This window comes from Oncorhynchus mykiss, chromosome 30 (assembly GCF_057628025.1).
Source record: "Oncorhynchus mykiss isolate SJ-2025 chromosome 30, ASM5762802v1, whole genome shotgun sequence".
Lineage (NCBI taxonomy): Eukaryota > Metazoa > Chordata > Actinopteri > Salmoniformes > Salmonidae > Oncorhynchus > Oncorhynchus mykiss.
In genome coordinates, this window is record NC_143051.1 from 6,977,555 (window position 1) to 6,985,024 (window position 7,470).

Sequence of the window (7,470 nt, forward strand, 5' to 3'; positions counted from 1 at the left end):
TCTCTAATTTCTCTTAATATGACAAGGATTGAAAAGGATTTGACTGTAGATTGTCAACGTGATTCATGATGATGACTGCTTGTCTGGCTAGCTAGCTTGCTAGGAAGTTGACATGATCAGTCCAATCAAAGCTACGATGGATATAAAGTGTTTTGACATAATTTTATCTGTGGCCAGTGATTGTGATCCTTCTTGGACGTACACTTCAAATGTAAATCTACGGCAGAACCCAAGGGGGCTTGAACTGCCTAGCTCGCCCTGTAGATTCAGCGGTGACGTAGTGTCCCCATGAGTGACAGAACACTGAGCCAATCACGGCGCAACTCGGAGAAGATTACCAAAGTCATCGCTCTGTGCTTTCGCTGGCTGCCCTCTCCACCACAGAAAGCACTGAGCCAGGCTGAAACATTTGCATTTTAGGAGCTGCCTTCCTGAAAAAAAAGAGACCATGTTTTTTATGCAGCGTTGTTGACCTGTTTGGGCTAGGGTTCAGCATTTTCACGTTTGGATGAAAAGCGTGCCCAGAGTAAACTGCCTGCTACTCAGTATCATTAGTAGATGTGGATAGAAAACACTCTGAAGTTTCTAAACCTGTTTGAATGATGTCTGTGAGTATAACAGAACTCATATGGCAGACATATACATGAGACAAAATTCAACCAGGAAGTAGGAAATCTGAGGTTGGTTGTTTTTCAACTCAGCTCCTATTGAAGATACAGTGGGATATTGGTCATGTTGCACTTCCCAAAGCTTCCACTAGATGTCAACAGTCTTTAGAACCTTGTTTGATGCTTCTACTGTAAAGGAAGGGGGAATGAGAGGGGAATGAGTCAGAGGTCTGCATTCATGTGAAAGTTACCTCGCGTTCCATTGCTTTTCTACAGACAAAGGAATTCTCTGGTTGGAACATTATTGAAGATTTATGATAAAATCATCCTAAAGATTGATTCTATACATTGTTTGACATGTTTCTACGAACTGTAATATGACTTTTCGTCTGAACTTTCGCCCGCACCTTGTGAGTTTAGATTGTGTACTGAACTCGCGAACCAAAAGGAGTTATTTGGACATAAATTATGGACTTTATGGAACAAATCAAACATTTATTGTGGAACTGGGATTCCTGGGAGTGCATTCTGATGAAGATCATCAAAAGTAAGTGAATATGTATAATGTTATTTCTGACATCTGTTGACTCCAACATGGCGGATATCTGTTTGGTTGATTTGTTGTCTGAGCGCCATACTCAGATTATTGCATGGTTTTGCGTTTTTAAATCTGATACAGCCGTTAAATTAAGGAGAAGTATATGTTTAATTCTGTGAATAACACTTGTATCTTTTATCAAGGTTTATAATGAGTATTTCTGTACATTTATGTGGCTCTGTGCAAATTCATGGGATGTTTTGGAGGCAAAGCCAAATGTAAACAGAGGCTTTTGGATATAAATATGAACTTGATCGAACAAAACATACATGTATTGTGTAACATGTTGTCCCGGGAGTGTCATCTGATTAAGAATATCAAAGGTTAGTGATTCATTTTATCTCTATTTCTGCTTTTTGTGACTCCTCTCTTTGGATGGAAAATCGCTGTATGCTTTCTGTGACTCGTTGCTTACCTAACATAATGATATGCTCTGCTTCACCGAAAAGCTTTTTTTGAAATTGAACACTGTAGTTGGATTAACGAGATCTTGTATCTTTAAAATGGTGTCTAATAATTGTATGTTTGAGAAATTTGAACCATGAGATTTTTGTTGATTGAATTTAGCGCCATGCAATTTTGTTGGCTGTTGGCAGGGGTTCCTAGACAGGTTAACTCAAGGATTTATTTAGATTTTATTGTTTATGACACAAATTAATAGAAAACAATAATATTATTTTTGTCCCAGCTGTTTTTGAGCCCCACCTGCCTTCAATGATGTGTTGCCACTGAAGACGTTTGGGAGATAAAGCTGTGGAGTTTAGAGATAATAGTCCTGCATCTTTGTTCTGTTTTCATGCGTACTGGCTGTTGCCTGTCCTTTCCCGTCTCCATCTCTGTCAGACAGAACAGCTGTTCCCCTCATCCTGTTCTAGTCATACGGACAAATTTGGCAAAGCTACCAGCTGCCGGCGAGGGTGTGTGTGTTAGGAGGTGTGTGTGTTAGGAGGTGTGTGTGTGTGTAAGAGAGAGAGAGAGAGAGAGAGAGAGAGAGTGGGAGTGTGTGTGTGTGTGTGGAAGAGAGTGTAAGTGTGTTTGTGTGTGTGAGAGAGAGAGAGTGTGTGTGTGTGTGTGTTTGAGAGAGAGAGTGAGTGTGAGAGCGAGAGAGAGTGTGCGTGTGTGTGTGTTTGAGAGAGAGAGAGAGAGAGAGAGAGAGGCAATCTTTTGCTACAGCAATGTGTGTGCGTGTGTGTGTGTGTGTGTGTGTGTGTGTGTGTGTGTGAGTGTGTGTGTGTGTGTGTGTGTGTGTGTGTGAGATGATAGTAGTCTACCGGTAAGCCAGCACCTGTCACAAGGGACATCATTAGGCACGTTGCGGCAGAGCGAGATGGAGGGAGAGAGTAGAGGGAGAGATGGAGAGAAGAGAGAAGAGGATGACTTTGGGACCCATCATCCTCTCCCCCCATCCTCTCCCGTCTTGTTCCCGTAATCAGCTCCTTCACACACACACACACACACACACACACACACACACACACACACACACACACACACACACACACACACACACACACACACACACACATTGCTGTAGCAACAGATTGCCTGTCCCCAACCACAAGGCTTTCCCACTCCTCCCTTACTCTTGCCTTTCCTCATATTCATTAAAGGAGAACTGCATCCACTGATTTGGCCTCTTTTATCAGTTTGCTCCTCAAGAAATGCTGGCGGCCATGACAGAAGCCAAACGTGAGTTGTCTTGAGGGTGTGGTTTGATGTGGGTGTTTCTTGGGTGTGTCCTTGCCACCACCAAGACACACCCCTCTGTCAGAACCTTGTCCACAGCTGTTCCCTCCCCTCCACTCAATCACAACAAACCTCCCCTGCAGATTGAGTTCAATAACTACAGACAGATGTGTGGTGAGATGCCGGAGGAAGCCTTGAATAGGTCAGTAGCCCACAGATGAATATGCGAAGAATGCAATTGCTGAATTGATATAGATATCTTTTAAACTAAGTGTTTGGATAACTTTCAAATGTAGTAACAGGTCCATGTAAAATAAACAACCTTTTACAGAATACCACAGAAGAAGTGTTCTGGTTATGTAAGAATGTGTAAAATAAACAACCTTTTACAGAATACCACAGAAGAAGTGTTCTGGTTATGTAAGAATGTGTAAAATAAACAACCTTTTACAGAATACCACAGAAGAAGTGTTCTGGTTATGTAAGAATGTGTAAAATAAACAACCTTTTACAGAATACCACAGAAGAAGTGTTCTGGTTATGTAAGAATGTGTAAAATAAACAACCTTTTACAGAATACCACAGAAGAAGTGTTCTGGTTATGTAAGAATGTGTAAAATAAACAACCCTTAACAGAATACCACAGAAGAAGTGTTCTGGTTATGTAAGAATGTGTAAAATAAACAACCTTTTACAGAATACCACAGAAGAAGTGTTCTGGTTATGTAAGAATGTGTAAAATAAACAACCCTTTACAGAATACCACAGAAGAAGTGTTCTGGTTATGTAAGAATGTGTAAAATAAACAACCTTTTACAGAATACCACAGAAGAAGTGTTCTGGTTATGTAAGAATGTGTAAAATAAACAACCTTTTACAGAATACCACAGAAGAAGTGTTCTGGTTATGTAAGAATGTGTAAAATAAACAACCCTTTACAGAATACCACAGAAGAAGTGTTCTGGTTATGTAAGAATGTATAAAATAAACAACCTTTTACAGAATACCACAGAAGAAGTGTTCTGGTTATGTAAGAATGTGTAAAATAAACAACCTTTTACAGAATACCACAGAAGAAGTGTTCTGGTTATGTAAGAATGTGTAAAATAAACAACCCTTTACAGAATACCACAGAAGAAGTGTTCTGGTTATGTAAGAATGTGTAAAATAAACAACCCTTTACAGAATACCACAGAAGAAGTGTTCTGGTTATGTAAGAATGTGTAAAATAAACAACCTTTTACAGAATACCACAGAAGAAGTGTTCTGGTTATGTATGAATGTGTAAAATAAACAACCTTTTACAGAATACCACAGAAGAAGTGTTCTGGTTATGTAAGAATGTGTAAAATAAACAACCTTTTACAGAATACCACAGAAGAAGTGTTCTGGTTATGTAAGAATGTGTAAAATAAACAACCTTTTACAGAATACCACAGAAGAAGTGTTCTGGTTATGTAAGAATGTGTAAAATAAACAACCTTTTACAGAATACCACAGAAGAAGTGTTCTGGTTATGTAAGAATGTGTAAAATAAACAACCTTTTACAGAATACCACAGAAGAAGTGTTCTGGTTATGTAAGAATGTGTAAAATAAACAACCTTTTACAGAATACCACAGAAGAAGTGTTCTGGTTATGTAAGAATGTGTACCTTTCATCGATACAGGAAAGGGAAAGGGGGATACCTAGTCAGTTGTACAACTGAATGCATTCAACTGAAATGTGTCTTCCGCATTTAATCCAACCCCTCTTAATCGACATCCATGTCATCGGCGCCCGGGGAACACTGGGTTAACTGTCTTGTTCAGGGGAACAGTGGGTTAACTGCCTTGTTCAGGCAATTTAAAATATAAACTCTGCAAAAATAAATAAACATCCTCTCACTGTCAACTGTGTTAATTTCCAACAAACTTAACATTCGTAAATATTTGTATGAACATAAGATTCAACAACTGAGACATAAACTGAACAAGTTCCACAGACATGTGACTAACAGAAATGGAATAATGTGTCTCTGAACAAGGGGGGGGGGGGGGGGGGGGGGGTCAAAATCAAAAGTAACAGTCAGGATCTGGTGTGGCCACCAGCTGCATTAAGTACTGCAGTGCATCTCCTCCTCATGGACTGCATCATGGACTGCACCAGATTTGTCAGTTCTTGCTGTGAGATGTTACCCCACTCTTCCACCAAGGCACCTGCAAGTTCCTAGACATTTCTGGGGGGAATGGCCCTACCCCTCACCCTCCGATCCAACACGTCCCAGCCGTGCTCAATAGGATTGAGATCTGGGCTCTTCGTTGGCCATTGCAGAACACACATTCCTATCTTGCAGGAAATAAAGCACAGAATGAGCAGTATGGCTGGTGGCATTGTTGTGCTGGAGGGTAATGTCAGGATGAGCCTGCAGGAAGGGTATCACATGACGGAGGAGGTTGTCTTCCCTGTAACGCACAGCTTTGACATTGCCTGCAATGACAACAAGCTCAGTCCGATGATGCTGTGACACACCGCCCCAGACCATGACAGACCCTCCACCTCCAAATCGATCCAGAGTACAGGCCTCGGTGTAATGCTCATTCCTTCGATGATAAACGCGAATCAGACCATCACCCCCGGTGAGACAAAACCATGACTAGTAAGTGAAGAGCACTTTTTGCCAGTCCTGTCTGGTCCAGCGACGGTGGGTTTGTGCCCATAGGCAACGTTGTTGCCGCTGATGTCTGGTGAGGACCTGCCTTACAACAGGTCTACAAGCCCTCAGTCCAGCTTCTCTCAGCCTATTGCTGAGTGAGGGGGCTGATGGAGGGATTGTGCCTTCCTGGTGTAACTCGGACAGTTGTTGTTGCCATCCTGTACCTGTCCCGCAGGTGTGATGTTCGGATATACCAATCCTGTGCAGGTGTTGTTACATGTCTGCCACTGCGAGGACGATCAGCTGTCCGTCCTGTCTCCCTGTAACGCTATGTACTACTCCCTTCACAGAACAGAGAAAACTGGCTCTAACCAGAATAGAAAGAGGAGCGGGAGTGAAGAGGCGACTCCGGGATGCTGGCCTTCTCCATCTGGCCTGATTGGTTTTATTTGATGTATTATGTACTTAACCTTTATTTAACCAGGCAAGTCAGTTAAGAACACATTCTTATTTACAATGACGGCCTCCCAAAAGGCAAAAGGCCCCCTGCGGGGACGGGGCCAGGGATAAATTGTATAAAAAAATATGATTTAAATATAGGACAAAACACACATCACAGCAACAGAGATAACACTACATAAAGAGAGACCTAAGACAACAACATAGCAAGGCAGCAACACATGACAACACAACATGGTGGCAACACAACATGACAACAACATGGTAACAACACAACATGACAACAACATGGTAACAACACAACATGGTGGCAACACAACATGACAACAACATGGTAACAACACAACATGGTGGCAACACAACATGACAACAACATGGTAACAACACAACATGGTGGCAACACAACATGACAACAACATGGTAACAACACAACATGTAACAGCACAAAACGTGGTACGAACATTATTCGGCACAGACAACAGCGCAAAGGTCAAGAAGGTAGAGAGACCAATACCTCACACAAAGCAGCCACAACTGTCAGTAGAGTGTCCATGATTTAGTCTTTGAATGAAGAGATTGAGATTAAACTGTCCAGTCTGAGTGTTTGTTGCAGCTCGTTCCAGTCGCTAGCTGCAGCGAACTGAAAAGAGGAGCGACCCAGGGATGTGTGAGCTTTGGGGACCTTTAACAGAAGGTGACTGGCAGAATGGTTGTTGTATGTGGAGGATGAGGGCTGCAGTAGATATCTCAGATAGGGGGGAGTGAGGCCTATAAATAAGCATCAAACAGTGGGTCTTGTGGTATGCAGAAATGACCCGTTTACAGAGGTGTATAGAGTGCAGTGATGTGTCCTATAAGGAGAACATGGTGGCAAATGGTGGAAAAACTGTTGGCCGAATGGTAAAGAACATCTAGCTCCTTGAGAGTACCCTTACCTGCCGATCTATAAATTATATCTCCGTAATCTAGCATGGGTAGGATGGTCATCTGAATCAGGGTTAGTTTGGCAGCTGGGGTGAAAGAGGAGAGATTACGATAGAGAAAACCAAGTCTAGATGTAACTTTAGCCTGCAGCTTTGATATGTTCTGAGAGAAGGACAGTGTACCGTCTAGCCACACTCCCAAGTACTCTAAACCCTCAGAGGTAGTAATAACACCAGTGGGAAGAGGGGAATTATTCTTACCGAACCACATTACCTTTGTAATTGGAGGTGTTCAGAACAAGGTTAATCTCTCTGGGATATGTGGGACGCTAGCTTCCCACCTCACCAACAGCCAGTGAAATTGCAGGGCGCCAAATTCAAAACAACAGAAATTCCATAATTAAAATTCCTCAAACATACATGTACTTTACACCATTTTAACGATTTCAAAAATGATTTATGACGAAAGCACACCAAATGATTATGTTGGTTGTGGTAGGGGGATTGTGGAGGCCAGGTCATCTGATGCAGCACTCCATCACTCTCCTTCTTGGTCAGTAC